Below are 15,928 nucleotides of genomic sequence, written 5' to 3'. Positions count from 1 at the left end.
GGGGATAATTCAAGTGCGTTACAATTACTGTGCACTTACACCTATTATTATTACTTCAGCTTCACGTCAGGTCATTAGGCGTTGGACCCCAGGGGACCCCTGCTCTAACAGACCCTCAGAGCCCCTCCTGGGTGCCCACACTACTCTCACCAACCTTTTAAGGGGCCTATGGGCACCCATGCCAGCTCCCATCCCTGCCTGCAACCACCCATGGGAAAGATCACACTGACCACACAAAGATCAGCCAGGCTGACAGGAGGCCCTGGAATGGCAAGGAGGACCTGGACAGTTTCTGAACCAAGGCTCAGGCAACAGAAACACAGAGGGAGAGTCTCCCGGAACTTGACCCGAGGACCAGGGAGCCCAGAGTCAGCCCACCCTCAGCACCAGGTTCCTCTCTTCCCAGGACACACAGGAAAACTTTCCCTTCTCACCTGCCAACTGCAGCTCCTCCTGACACCCAGTTCTGGGTCTCTGTTCCTGGAGAAGGCAATGGCAACCCACTTCAGTATTCTTGCCTGGAGAATCCTGGGGACAGAGAAGCCTGGTGGACTGCTGCCCATAGGGTCGCACAGAGTCGGACTCAACTGAAGAGAATTAGCAGGCATGCATGCATTGGAGAAGGAAATGGCAACCCACTCCAGTACTCTTGCCTGGAGAGTCCCAGGGAAGGAGGATCCTGCTGGGCTGCTGTCTATGGGGTCACACAGAGTCAGACACGACTGAAGTGTCTTAGCAGCAGCAACAGCAGCAGTCCCTGAAAACAGATGCCAGGCTGGTGACAAGCTAAGGTAGAGGTCAGGTCCACTCTCCAGTCATCACTCACGTGACCCCTTTCTCTCCTCCAGAGTCAGTGTGACCTTCAGGCGGGTCCAATATCTGCAATCTTCCCAGATATTTGAGAACAACAGGAAGACCCTGGGCATCGAGCTGGGTTTCTGTGTCACAGGAACAATTACCACCAAAATTTGGAAACCCCTGCATCTGTGTGTTGTGCTGAGGACAACACTGGGGTGAGTGGGGCGGCCTAACCGCTGTTCTGGGGTCTCAGCCAGGCTGGGCAAGCGTGTCACCTGGCGGCTGCTGAAACAGCATTTCTAAGGTGTGACCTGGGGGTTCGCAGTCTTCATGAAGCTCCACAGATGATCCCACGCACCGTGGGGAGGACGTCCCTGTGACAAGCGTTCCTGATGCACCCCCCACCCTCAGGCTCCTCCTCTGAAGGGAAAAGCCAGAGGGGATGAAGGAGGGCTGTCAGGGAGGCTGAGTGTGCATCTGATCCAGAGCAGTGGGGACCCTGGACCCGGACACCCCAAGGTTGTGCTTTTCCTGACAAGGGTGTGTGTGTGTGTGCATGTGTGTGTGTGTAGATGTGTGTGTATCTAGGTGTCTGTGTGTAGCTGAGATGTAGGTATGTGTGAGTAGGGGTGTGTGGGGGGGTGTTGTGTGTAGGGGTGTGTGTCTGTGTGTCTGTGTGTGTGTGTGTAGGTGGAGAATCACTGCTCTAGAAGGCATAGGACTCAGCAGAGTTCGGGAATAGAAATACAGACAGAGGGGGAAGGGGGAGGGGCCACGAGGGAGGGAAGGAGGAGATGAGGGGGAGGGGCCTGGACAGAGACTCCGCCCCATTGGGCTGGGCCACGTGACCCAGCAAAGTGCTCCTGCCCATGGGCAGGCCCAGCACACAGGGGGAAGGACAGCAGAGCTTCTGCAAGGACTGCAGGGTTTGTGAGCGTCTCTGGAGAGGAAGTTCTCCTCACATAGAGAGGGACACAGCAGACAGCAGGCACCATGGAGCCCCCTTCAGGCCCTGCAAGCAGGCGGCATGTGCCCTGGAGCAGGCTCCTGCTGGCAGGTGAGAGGGGACAGTTTTCAGGGAGGAGGCGGAGACTGGAGAACGAGAGCCTGGCTGGTCCCTGGGGGAGACGGGGCTCTGAGAAGGGACAGGGGCCTTCTGTTCAGACCTGAGGGCAGAGGGCAGGGGACCGGGGAAGGAGGGGCTCAGCCACAGGAGACTCTGCTTGAGCTAGAGCTGGTGAGGGGCGGGAGGACTCCACTGCTGTAGGTTTTACGAGTTATTCTTCACTGAGCAGTTTGTTGATAACTGAAGACATAATAACATTTTATTGTGTCACTACAGAAAAAAGACATAAACAGCACAGTAAACACTGTCCTTACCCGGCACCCTTAGAAACAGACAATTAAAACCAGGCTGTGGAATTCCTGGGAACTCTCCTTCCTTCATCCCCAGGTACTAATGTCTGGAGCCTGGTCCAGGCCCAGGGTTTCAAGCAGGATCAGAGAAGCCCCTGCCCTCACAGAGCCCGCGCTCTGTGGGGAGGAAGACAGACAAGCAGAGAGATGGAGAGTGTGCTGGCAGGTGCTACAGGCGTCATCCAGGAACCTGAGCGGGAAAGGGTCGGCAGTGAGCACGGAGGGCCTTTACAGCAGCTCTTCGTTGTGGGAGGCATTTCCCAACAGGCCCTGAGTGTGAGCAGGCGTGTGAGGGCAGCAAGGGGGTGAGCCGGGGACAGCTGGGGAAGCAGAGGAAAAAACGAGCCCAGAGGGGCTGAAGTGACGGGGGTCATGCTGCTGACCTAAATCCACTCACACACATACATGCAGACACACCCACACTAAGGCTGAAGGGTGAAGAAACCAGCTCAGGATCCAGGGCACCATTTTCCCATCCCCCACGCAGGTCACAGTATTAACTGATATCTCTCTCTTCCCTCCCAGTCTCACTCTTAACTTTCTGGACCCCGCCCACCACTGCCCAGCTCACTATTGAAACGGTGCCCCCGCTTGCTGCAGAAGGGTCGGATGTTTTTCTAGTTGCCCACAACGTGACAAAGATTTCTCTAGGCTATGCCTGGCACAGAGGAGAAAGGGTAGAAAACATCAAGCTAATTGCATCATATAGGGTAGATAATGATGCAACTATCTATGGGCCTGTGTACAGCGGACGGGAGGCACTTTACCCCAACGGAACCCTGCTGATCCAGAGCGTCACCCAGAAAGACACAGGATCCTACACCCTGCTCGTTACAAAGAAGGATTTACAGACAGAAATACAAACTGGACACCTCCATGTATACCGTGAGTGCTTCCTCTCTGACCTCAGGGTGTTTGGCAGGCGAGGGCGGGGGTGAGGGTGGTGGTTGAATTCTGTTCACACAGGACTGACAGCCCCGGAAGTTGCCCCCATCCCCCTCTGCATTATGTCCCGGGTCGGGGTTTGAACATTCAGTGCAGGACACACACTGTGGAGACAAACTCCAAAGGGTCAGAAATACTTCCAGGAAGCCAGGCCCTGCAGACAGTGTACAGAGAGAAGGACGGGCTGATGGAGGGACTCAGCAGAGGGACAGCACTCTCAGTCCAGCCCCCTGGCCCCTCCCCGTGACCAGGACCCTGAGGAAGACCCTGCAGGACTCAGGGAAGACCCTGGCCTGAGGGCCCCAGGGATCCTCACAGAGAAGCTCAGCCCCAGGAAGCCCCTCCCAGACCCTGTCCCAGGGCTCCTGCCTCCAGTGACACCAGGAAGCCTGTGCCAAATCCCTAGGCTCCCAAGCTGGTCACCAGCCAGGGCTCAGCCCCGAGAGCCACATCCGCGCAGGGGCACAGCCTGGTTCTACTCCTGAGACTCGGCATGGAGAGCACACAGGTACAAGGTCCCCAGGAATCAACCAAATGCCCTGGGGGACTTGGAGACGCCAGAGAAATCTCAGCACCCCCAGAGAGGAACAGAGGAAGGAAGACACTCCTGGCAGCTCCTCGACCCCAGGGTGCCGCCCAGGGAGCTCTCTCCCGAGGCTGGTTGATGAAACCAGGATAGACACCAGGTGGTCTCTGAATCCCAGGTCTGTCCATCAGTAAATGCTGCTGCACAGTCGACCCCCGAGGAAGCCTGTGCTTCTCCCAGACATAGAGCAGGTGGCCTCACACTCTGAGCTCAGATCCCCATGCATTTGTCTTGCCATACACAAGCATGCCTTATTCTTCAAAGACTCTGTCTGGCTGAGAGGCGAAGGATTCCAGTTTTGTTTGAAGGTGTTTCTAGAGGAGGCTAAGGTATAAAGAAAGGGAAAGTGTTAGTCGCTCAATCACGTCCCACTCTTTGCTACCCCATGTGCTATAGCCCAGCAAGTTCGGCTGTCCTTGGAATTCTCCAGGCAAGAATGCTGACTGGGTAGCAATTCCCATCTCCAGGGGATCTTCCCAACCCAGGGATTGAGCCCAGGTCTCCTGCACTGGCAGGCAGATTCTTTACTGTCTGAGCCACCAGGGAGGCTCAGGGCAATGTTCTCTCTGTTATCTGCACAGCGGTGCTACCCTCACCCGTCATCACCAGCAACAACTCCAACCCCTGGGAGCACGAGGACACCGTGGTGTTAACATGTGGAGCTGAGACCCAGAACACCTCCTACATGTGGTGGATCAACAGTCAGAGCCTCCCCAAGAGCACCAGGCTGGAACTGTCCAAGGACAAGAGGACTCTCACAGTAGTCGCCGTGACAAGGAATGACACAGGACCCTATGTGTGTGAAGCCCGGAACCCAGTGAGTGTCAGCCGCAGTGACCCATTCACCCTGGATGTCCTCTGTGAGTAATCTCTGTTCCTAGGTGACCTGAGCTGCCCACCCAAATGCACGTTGCCAGAGGCCAATCCACACCCATCCCTCTCAGGTCCGAGTACATGGGCCATCACCCCTGGACACCCAGACTGGCCATGACTTCCTGTCCCAGGCAAGTCCAGGCAGGTCCACCTTGAATGAAGCCAGGGAGGGGATGGGCTGCTCTGTGTTGGTGGCTGAGGATCACCAGAATATGATGGGAGAAACAAATTAATGTCAGACTCACAATGAGTGAGCATGAAGGATAATGATTGCAAATTTTTCAGACAAGCGTGTGAACAGCTCAGAAGGACCCAGGGCCCCAGTACAGACCCGGAACTTCCCTTCCCTCTGGTTGCACCACGTGTGGCTTTCTGCTCTTTGCTCCAAATGGTCCGGAAACCCCACCACGTCCCCCACAGACTATGGACTCCAGTGGTGATGCTGTCCCAGACAAGCAACAGTGTCAGGACGGAGGATGCAGGGTCCCATCAGTGTAGGGTCTCCTCCCAGTCAGAGTCTGCAGATGAGACCCCACCTCCCCAGCTGAGCACTAGAGTGACCGTCAACACCTTTGCATCTTCCCTTGTAACTTCCCTGGAAGTGGGTGCGTAATGAATGCAAGTAACGAGGACGTGGGTAGTCTCCTTTCGGAGCCTGTATAACAATGCTTAATTAATTATGCAAAACTTAGCTAATTTTGTCATAGTTTGGTTATTGTTTGTGAGAACTGTTTGATTGTAGGGGTAGCTAAGAGGCGACAATTGTGCTGGAAACAAAAAATCACAGGGAGGGGGCATACTGTGAGAATAAAAGAGTCCTTCAGAGGAAAATGAACAGATGGAAATGGCTATAGTGAGAGAATGGAGAGTGAGAGCAAGTCCAGGGTTTCAAATCTGATTAAGAGGAAAATGATGCAACCACGTGTGGTGGAGGTGTCAGGAGGACACCGTGGTGACAAAGCAGACCGCCACACGGGGCTCAGAGCATTTCCTCCTCCTAACCAGGCCCTCCCGGAAGACTCCTCTGGGTGTTCCCTCCAGGGAACTCGGACCCCATTTCCCTTCTCTCTTTCTCTTCTGCTTTCAGGGCAAGAAAACAGCCGAGCCCTCGGTGTGGGAGCCATTACTGGCATCGTGATTGGGGTCCTGCTTGTGCTGACGCCGCTGGCTGTCCTGGGGTATTTCATTTTCCTTCACAGGTACGGTGGCATTCCCAGATGCTGCTCCTGCCCCAGGTTGAGGCTAGTCCTAGAGGAATGACACCCCATCCTCCAATTTCCGGCCTGGATCTCCAGGACCTCCCCACTTCCCCACAGATATTCTCTCTCGTCCTTCAGTTCCTGCCTCACCTGGTATTGACCTGGGGGAGATTCCTTAACACCGTCCTCATTTATTTTGTTAATTAGTCACGAAGTTGTGTCCATCTCTTTTCCCACTCCTTGGACTCCCCTGTCCATGGAATTTCCAGGCAGGAATACTGGAGTGGGTTGACATTACCTTCCTCAGGGATCTTCCTCGCCTAGGGATCGAACCCGTGTCTCCTGCACCGGCAAGCGGATTCTTTATCTCTGAGCCACCAGGGAAGCCTTATTTATCAGTTGACAGAATTAAGACCCCTCCATGTCCTAGTTCCCTATATGTAGGCTGGCAGGTAGTAAGTACTCAGAAAAAGATATCTCTTCCTGTATATTTAAATCCAGCTACTCTATGAGGGGCAGTCATGGGGCCAGGGTCTGCGGGGCATCCTGACCAAGGTCACACTTGGCTAGAGAGTGGAAGTCTGGACAGGCCAGGTGGGGTCAAACGCCCCCAGCTGGCAGATGCGTTAACAACAGCCCAGATCATGAGACAGAACATCGTGCCGGGTCAGCGGGTGGTGGGATGTCTCTACACTTCAGGTCCAGGTGATGGAGACAGAGGACAAGGCCGCCGTCACATTTCAGCAGCTCCTGGGTGAGGGCAGGGGGCCACAGCAGCGACACTGCCCTCAGTGAGACCCCAGAGTCGCTGGCTTCCCTTTCCTCCCCACGCACTGGCCCTGCTCTCTCCATAAGCATGATGCATCCACTCAGACAGAGCTCTGGATGGATGGATGCCTTTCCCAGAGCCCTGGTCCCTTCGTTGGCCACTTTCTTCTGAACCCTATTAGCCTATGGTCCTGTCCCTCTCGACTCGGGGCAGATATGGCTGCTTAAGGACTTTCCTCAGCTTCCTTGTTGGGCCCTCCCCTCTAAGCGGCCTTGGTGGAGAAAGAAGGTGTCTAGCCCCTGCTTGGAAGTGAGGATCCTCGTGTCCCTTGTTCTGACACCAAAGCCATGACCTCCCTCTACCCTCCTCACAAATATGCAGGTTTTTCTTCCCTAACCCCGGCTGCCTGCACAACAGAGGGAAGTGGCCCCCAGCATCCACCTCAGGTGAGTGTCTATTCAGCCCAGGACAGCGGGGCGCCCAGGGCAGGCCCTGCCCTGTCTGTTCCTGCCTGCCTCCCCCAGGGTCTCTGGCCCTTTCTCTGGGGCTTCAGCACAGGGGCCCCGACTGGCTAGTCTGCTTGTCCTGTGGCTTATAATCCTGGGAGGCTCCCTCGCCCTCACTGGGGTCAGAAATTGCCAGTGTCTCTCCTTGGTGGGGCTCTTTCTCCCATGGTTCTCCAGAAGGTGGACTCTCAGCCTCTCCTGAGAGAATGGGCTAAGCTTCCTCACATGCTCGGTGGTAACTCCTGTCTCCTCCCAGGACGTGGTCCCTCTGGCAGCTCTGTCTCCCAGGTGAGTACATCCCTTCCTTGTCTCTTCTCCCCAGGGTCCCCGCTTCACAGGCTCAGGGCAGGGGGACTGTCCAACCCTGAAGCACTGTGCAGACCCCTTTCACTGGAGGGTAGTTGAAAGTCGCTCAGTCGTGTCCAGCCTTTGTGATCCCATGGACTGTAGACCGCCAGGCTCCTCTGTCCATGGATTTCTCCAGGCAAGAATACTGGAATTGGTTACTATTGCCTTCTCCAGGAGATCTCCCTTACCCAGGGATTGAGCCTGGGTCTCCCGCATTGCAGGCAGATTATTTGCCTCTGAGCCACCAGGGAAGCTCGTAAGAGTAGTTAGGACATGGCAAGTCCCACCAAGCTGGGAGGTGGATGCACTTCAGGGACGTGACCACCCACCACATTATCCAGAGGTTGCTCTGGTCCCCTGACTTGACCTCAGGAGAACCTTGGAGTCGAGCCAAGAGGAGAGTGGGCACTGGATCATCCATCAGGGGAGCCAGGCTAACAAGGGTGGGAAGCAGAGCCCAGACAGGATTTGGGGTGGGGGCAGCAGGCTTGGAGATGGCTGATCGGGAGAAATGACACTCCTTCCCTCTCCTCTGATGCCTGCTTCATCCATGCCCAGGCCTCCCGACCTGATGCCAGGCCTCCAGCTCCCATCTACCAGCTGACTGTGGGGATCCAAGTTCTGGTCCCATAAGCCCAAGGGGCAGAGGAAATGCCCCCTGCACACCTGGCTGTGTTTGAAGGTCCAAGAAATAGCAGGAAAGATGGAAAGGGGGTGAAGGGGAGGTAGGTCTGAACCAAAAACCTCTGACCCAAACAGACCTTGGTGACCCAGGGCTGGGAAGTCCCTGGGGAGCCATCTGAGAAGGTTACATGAGCTTGGAGGCGTCGGTTTTCTTTTGCAGGAATTACTACGCCCCAACACAGACGTTTATCAGCCACAAAGCAGATGTGGGTCCTTAGTTCCTCCAGACACGTCTCCTTAACAGACTGTGGGAAAGAACTTACCTGAGACCTAAGACCCGAGTGAGGTCAAGAGGAAGAGCCTGAGGCAGAGAACCAGCTCTGAGACCTGAGGCTATTCAGGAACCTGGGCCCAGGCTCAGGGTCCTCCTGGATTCCTGGAAACCCTGACAGGCTGCCCTGAACCCTGGGTGGACCAGAATTCAGGCTGCGATTCCCACAATGGGGGGAGGTCCCAACAGGGCAGCAGACTGGGCCCGTGACCCACGGTGGACCACCGGAGAGATCTGAATAAAGAGCAGTTTCCTTATGGCTGGAAAATGTACTGCCCTTGCGTCCTGTCCAGCAAGAATTCACCTGATTCTCTGCTCCGGTATCTCCATGGTTCCTCAGGGAACGCATTAGCTCTAATTACCTGGCCTCCCCATCTATTCCCTGGGGGAAAGGAAGGGGAAGATTGTGAGAATGGAGGGAGGGGGCATGCTAACAGGAAAGGAGGGTCACCAGACTCTTTGCAGCCACGTGGGCACTTGGCAGTCCTCAGACTGCCCTGGGGTCCCAGGCACCTCCCAGTGCCTGCTCACCTGGCATGGGGTCTCTGGAGCATAGAATATGGTTTCATCTGAGACCCCAAGAACCTGAGTCAGGAAGGATGAGGCGCGGGTGAGACCATATTATGGGTGAGGCCCCTTTGCAGCCTCTTGGTGTCCTGAACCCTCTGGCCCTCCTGTCCAGGCCCTGCTAGCCCCAACTGGTGATGCCTCCAATGAATTTTTGTTGTTCAGTTGCTAAGTTGTGTCTGAGTATTTGGGACCCTGTGGACTGCAGCACGCCAGGCTTCCCTGTCCTTCACTATCCCCGGGAGTTTGCTTTAACTAACTCCACTGAGTTAGCGATGGCACAGGAACTTTTGTCTGTCCCCAGATACTGGATCCAGAATGCCTTCTCTCCATGGGTTTCCATTGTTTCCCTAAGGGCCTAGGCCCTGAGGACACTCTTCCCTCTCATGGGACAGAGGAGCAATCAGAGTCAGCAAAGTAAAAGCGACTCAGAAGCCATGCTCTGAGCAAGGCCCTCCCGGGAATTCCCCATGACCTCTGTCCACTTCCTGCTGCTTTCCACTTTGCTCTCCACTGTAAATTGTGAGTCTCCCCCAACCACACACACCCATATGTAAGCCTCAGGGCGGAGTTGCAGGCTCTACCTAAAAGTCAACCTGGCTACCACGGGAAAGGGCTCACCTGTCCCCTCCTCAACGTGTCCCGAGGGCCTCCCCACCCAGATCTCACCTGCAGCCTCCACCACACACCTGGGCTAGCGGTTCTCAGTCTCTCCCTGAGGCCCCTGTCGTAGGTGCTGTTCTCACATAGGTCCCTGGGGTAGGTGCCACACTCACACACATGTAGCAGGCGTGTGCACAGGGCACAGAGCCCACGGAAGACAGGCGTGCTCAGCCAGTGGGCAGTGTCGTGTGTGCTGAGATGAGATGGGAGGCAGGAGAGACCGCCTGCAAAGCTTCCGGTCATGACTGAGGTCTACATTACTCCTTATTCCCCTGCACACAGTCTTGGATGAGACAAGGTGACACCTCTTGGTGTTCCTTATTGTTCTGTAACTAGTGACCACAATGTTAGTGGCACAAATCTAGGTGTCAATATGACCCTGTTCTTTCTGGATTCTACAGACAGTTCATTTCTTTGCCTTTCCACGCTGTGAGGGGCTGCCTGCTTTCCTGGGTTCGTGGCCCCTTCCTCCATCTTCAAAGCAAGCAGTGGAGCATCTTGAAGCTCCCCAAGCTCTCCTTCCACCACCCCATCTCCTCTGGCTCTGCCCCTCCTGCCTTCCTCTTTCATTTATGAGGAATATTGTGAAAGTATTGCACTCAGCCCAAACATTCCCCACCGTAATCCTCAAGTCACCCCATCATATATCCCATTACCCCACCATAATCTCCCAGTCACGTGATCTGAATTTCATCTATAGGTTTCCTTCATCATGGGGCACATTTCTCGGATTGTGGGCTTGAAGTTTGGACATCTCTTAGGGTTCTGAGCTCTGCCTACCACTCCTCTCAAGGCTGGGGTCATCATCTTCCGTCACTGCCTTCTGGTCTGGGCAGCTTGGACTTTGTCTTGCTGATGTGGGGTCAAGTCCTGCCAGGACGTCCACAGCAATCCCACTGACCCTGAGCCCTGAGATCGAGGCTAGTCCACACTCCCTGCAGCTCTCCCCACCTCTTCTTTCCTGAGAAGTGAAAGTTGCTCAGTCTGTCCAACTCTTTGCGACCCCATGGACTGTAACCCTCCAGGCACATCTGCCATGGGATTCTCCAGGCAGGAATAATGGAGTGGGTAGCCATTGCCATCTATGTAGGCTCATCAAACCCGGGTCTCCCGCATTGCAGGAAGGTACTTTACTGTCTGAGACACCACAGAAGCCTCTTCTTTTCTAGCAATGCCCAATTTTTCAGAATGAAAAGAGAGCAGATGTGACTCAAAGAACACAACTCCCACGTCTCCAGGTGGCCTGTGTTCATCAGCACCATGGACAGTGTCTCTCCTGTGCTCAGCCCCTGGGCTGCAGCAAGAAGGGCTCAATGGGAAGGGATGGCTGGATATCCTGCCCATTTCTATTCTATGACAAAGATGAACATGGTAGAATGTGTCCAGGGATAACCCACTTGCTCCAGTTTATGATTCGGGAGCACTTACTCCTGTCTGTATATTAGTTGTAGCTACACCCATGATAACTCCCGGGTGAATGATCCTGCACCCGGAGGGGGTCCTCAAGGAGGCTGGGAACTAACTTTGTCCTCTCAGAGTATCTGCCCATCACTGAGTGTCAGATAACTGGCTTGTCTACAATTTGGAGGGAACGTTTCATGATTAAGTCCTGACCCTCGGTACCTGACCTTGGAGACAGCCATCACCTAGCCTGGAGGCCCGCTGAGCACAGCCTCCTGTTCCCTCATTCTCCAAATGATACCCCCTCACTCACGGAGCAAGGCTGACCAGAACACCTGGGCTACCCTCCCAGCTCCTCCAGTCTGAGCCTCAAGCCTGGTGTGAGAGCTTTTGCAATCTCTCCATGCTTCCAACAGAGCAAGGGTCCTGCTGAAGAACAAGTGGGGCCTGAAGACCAGTCTCCAAGGTAAATCGATCACCTGAGGGCTCTTCCATTTGCCTGTGAACCACAGGGAAGAGAAGTCATAGTCACCCCAAATTTCCTCATCTCCATAAATATACCATTGACAAGGGTAACTCTGACAGCCAAACCCAGCACTATACTTCCCAAGGGCTCAGGTCTAACCCATCCATCATCCCTAACAGTCACACAAAATGCTCGAGATACCCAGTATAATGGTCCCCTGGGTCCCAGGGGCCTCCCCTATCTTCCATGGGGACAGACTCTGCAGGAAACACCCGGGCTCAGGTGCACCACCTGTGGAACCATGGTGTTTAAATGGAGCAGCAGAGGGAGCTACTGAGGGTATCTCAGGGGTCCTGGCATCTGGCCAACCACAGAGGCCCAGCCACAGGACTTCATGAAAAGATGGATAGAAGGATGGGTAGGGGATAAAGGAGGGAGGCGATGTGGGCAGAGAGATGGACGTATGGACACAGGTGCTATCTCCTCACAGAATTTTCCCGTAAAGAGTGAGGATGTTGGAAATGAACATTTTCCTATACTCCCCAGGCAAACGCAGTTTAGTGGATTCCGTGGCATTCAGTGTGCACACAGGTTGACCAGCACTCCAGTTCTAAGAGGATCCCCGAGCTGGGAGCTCGGACATAGAAGGATTCACCTGTCTTGCTTCTGCTGAGTCCACTGGCCAGCTCCAGGCCTGGTGCAGGGAGCTGCATACCTGTGTGTCGAATGAATGAGCCCCTGGATCATACTCCACTGGGGCTGAGATTTGTGGTGAGGATGTTCACTGCAGAGCAGATGGCCAGTGTGAAAGGCGAGATGCTCGCTAGTGGCTGTTCCAGACTGAAAACAAATTTGCAGTGAAGTCACCCCAATGGCAGAGCATGTCCTCAGCCTGTGGAAAATTAGTGTTTCAATGGTGTTCTGGATTCTTGAGAAAGAGGGACATGAAAAGAAGTGCTGACAACCTCGGGAACAACATTTAATTCTGAACTACTCTTAGGAAACATTTTTATTTATTTATTTATTTCTGGCTGCACTGGGTCTTCATTGTTTTCCACCAGTTTTCTCTAGTGCTGTGAGCAGGGGCTGCTGTGAGCAGGGGCTATTCTTCGCTGCGATGAGCCAGCTTCTCTTTGCGGTGGTTTCTCTCCTCCCGAGCATGGGCGCTTGGCAAGCACACTTCAGTCATTGCAGCTGATGGGCTCTAGAGCACAGACTCAGCAGTTCTGATGCATGGCCTTAGTTGCTCAGAAGCATGTGAAATCCTCCTGACCAGGGATGAAACCCATGTCCCATGCTTTTTCAGGCAGATTTCTATCCACTTAGCCACCAGGAAAGTCCTCTAAACAATGCTTAACTTGTAGGTAGACACTGAATCATCATGGCCGCCTCACACAAGAGGTTTTCCTGGATACCTGCCACCCACAAGTGTAGGGCCTCCTCAATATTCAACACTCCACCCCCGAGGTGTGCATCTTATCAGCTGATGAACCCGCGTGAATACATGAACATGACTCAGCTTCCGTAGCTTCCATTGGGGCTCACACTTGGCACCGTAACTTGCGTGAGTTTCAGCAAGTGATCATCAGCAGCATGGGCTTCCCCGGTGGCACCAGGGTAAAGATCCTCCTGCCAATTCAGGAGACCAAGGTGTGATTTCTGGCTCAGGAAGATCTCCTGGAGAAGAAATGGCAACCCACTCCAGTGTTCTTGCCTGGGAAATCCCATGGATAGAGGAGCCTGGCGGGCTACAGTCTATGGGGTCACGGGAGAGTTGCACCTGATTTAGCAACTAGAACAACCGCAAAGTCAGGAAGAGTCCTGCAGCCCAAGTCACACCAGCAGGGCTAGTGAGGACAGAGCAGGTGGTTGTGAGTCATCAGGGCTAGTGAGCGCAGAGCAGGTGGTGTGAGTCTGTAAATTCAATAAGGATGACATACAGCGCTTGTTTATTTACCCATACTCAAATACAGAAACCTCATGTGTGGGGCGGCCATGATGATCCGGTGTCTACCTACAAGTTAAGCATTGTTTAGAGGACTTTCCTGGTGGCTCTGTGGATAGGTATCCACTTGCCATAGCGCAAGACATGCGTTTCATCCCTGGTCAGGAGGATTTCACATGCTTCTGAGCAACTAAGGCCATGCGTCAGAACTGCAGACTCTGTGCTCTAGAGCCCACGAGCTACAACGCCTGAAGTGTGCTTGCCGAGAGCCCACGCTCGGGAGTAGAGAAGCCACCGCGATGAGGAGGCAGCATATCGCAGTAAAGAGTAGCCCCTGCTCACCGCATTAGAGGAAACTGGTGGAAAACAATGAAGACCCAGTGCAGCCAGAAATAAATGAATAAATAAAAATATTTCCTAAGAGTAGTTCAGAACTAAATGTTATTCCCGAAGTTGTCAGGTCTTCTTTTCATGTCCCTCTTTCTCAAACATTCAGAACACCATTGAAACACTAATTTTCCACAGGCTGAGGACATGCTCTGCCATTGGGGTGACTTCACTGCAAATTTGTTTTCAGTCTGGAACAGCCACTAGCGAGCATCCCGCCTTTCACACCGGCCATCTGCTCTGCAGTGAACATCCTCACCACAAATCTCGGCCCCAGTGGAGTATGATCCAGGGGCTCATTCATTCGACACACAGGTATGCAGCTCCCTGCACCAGGCCTGGAGCTGGCCAGTGGACTCAGCAGAAGCAGGACAGGTGAATCCTTCCATGTCCAAGCTCCCAGCTCAGGGATCCTCTTAGAACTGGAGTGCTGGTCAACCTGTGTGTACACTGAATGCCACTGAATCCACTGAACTGCGTTTGCCTGGGGAGTATAGGAAAATGTTCATTTCCAACATCCTCACTCTTTACAGGAAAATTCTGTGAGGAGATAGCACCTGTGTCCATACGTCCATCTCTCTGCCCACATCGCCTCCCTCCTTTATCCCCTACCCATCCTTCTATCCATCTCTTCACGAAGTCCTGTGGCTGTGCCTCTGTGGTTGGCCAGATGCCAGGACCCCTGAGATACCCTCAGTAGCTCCCTCTGCTGCTCCATTTAAACACCATGGTTCCACAGGTGGTGCACCTGAGCCCGGGTGATTCCTGCAGAGTCTGTCCCCAGGGAAGATAAGGGAGGCCCCTGGGACCCACATGACTATTATACTGGGTATCTCGAGCATTTTGCATGAGTGTTAGGGATGATGGATGGGTTAGACCTGAGCCCTTGGGAAGTATAGTGCTGGGTTTGGCTGTCAGAGTTACCCCTGTCAATGGTACATTTATGGAAAAGAGGAAGTTTGGTGTGACTGTGGAGCCCTAGTTCCTTCTCTTCCCTGGGGTTCACAGGCAGACAGATGAGCCCTCAGGTGACAGATTGTACCCTGGAGACTGGTCTTCAGGCCCCACTTGTTCTTCAGCAGGACCCTTGCTCTGTTGGAAGCATGGAGAGCTGGCTAAAGCTCTAACACCAGGCTTGAGGCTCAGACTGGAGGAGCTGGGTGGGTAGCCCAGGCGTTCTGCTCAGCCTTGCTCTGTGGGGAAGGGGGTATCATTTGGAGAATGAGGGAACAGGAGGCTGTGCTCAGGGAGCCTCCAGGCTAGGTGATGGCCACGAGGTTCTGCCACGAAAATCTCATGGCAGATGTACCTGGAGGGTTCCAGTCCATGGGGTTGCAAAGAGTTGGACAGACTGAGCAACGTTCACTTCACAGGAAAGGAGAAGTGGGGAGAGCTGCAGGGAGTGTGGACTGGCCTCGATCTCCAGGGCTCAGGGCCAGTGAGATTGCTGTGGACGTCATGGCAGGACTTGACCCCACATCAGCATGACAAAGTCCAAGCTGCCCAGAGCAAATCGCAGTGAGGGAAGATGATGACCGCAGCCTTGAGAGGAGTGCTCAAACGAGCACAGAACCCTAAGAGATGTCCACAGCCTCAAGCCCACAATCCGAGAAACGTGCCCCATGATGAAGGAAACCTACAGACGAAATTCAGATCACGTGACTGCAAGATTATGGTGGGGTATATGGGAGATATGGTGGGGTGACTTGGAGATTATGGTGGGAAATGTATTGGGCTGAGTCAGTACATTCATAATGTTCTAAGGCAGGAGAGGCAGAGCCAGAGGAGACGGGGTGGTGGAAGGAGAGCTTGGGGAGCTTCAAGATGCTCCACTGCTGGCTTTGAAGATGGAGGAAGGGGCCACGAACCCAGGAAAGCAGGCAGCCCCTCACAGCATGGAAAGGCAAAGAAATGAACTGTCTGTAGAATCCAGAAAGAACAGGGTCATACTGACACCTTGATTTGTGCCACTAACATTGTGGTCACTTGTTACAGAACAATAAGGAACACCAAGAGGTGTCACCTTGTCTCATCCAAGACTGTGTGCAGGGGGATGAGGAGTAATGTAGACCTCAGTCATGACCGGAAGCTTTGCAGGCGGTCT

The 15,928-nt window shown here is 54.0% G+C and overlaps 1 pseudogene; it reads left to right on the top strand.

Annotated features, from left to right (window-relative positions):
• Positions 1-1,686: 1,686 nt before the first annotated feature.
• On the top strand, positions 1,687-8,663 carry LOC106991560 (carcinoembryonic antigen-related cell adhesion molecule 6-like; annotated as a pseudogene).
• Positions 8,664-15,928: the final 7,265 nt, after the last annotated feature.

The sequence above is a fragment of the Ovis aries genome, chromosome 14, assembly GCF_016772045.2.
Source record: "Ovis aries strain OAR_USU_Benz2616 breed Rambouillet chromosome 14, ARS-UI_Ramb_v3.0, whole genome shotgun sequence".
Lineage (NCBI taxonomy): Eukaryota > Metazoa > Chordata > Mammalia > Artiodactyla > Bovidae > Ovis > Ovis aries.
This window is presented reverse-complemented; position numbering and strand designations above follow the sequence as displayed.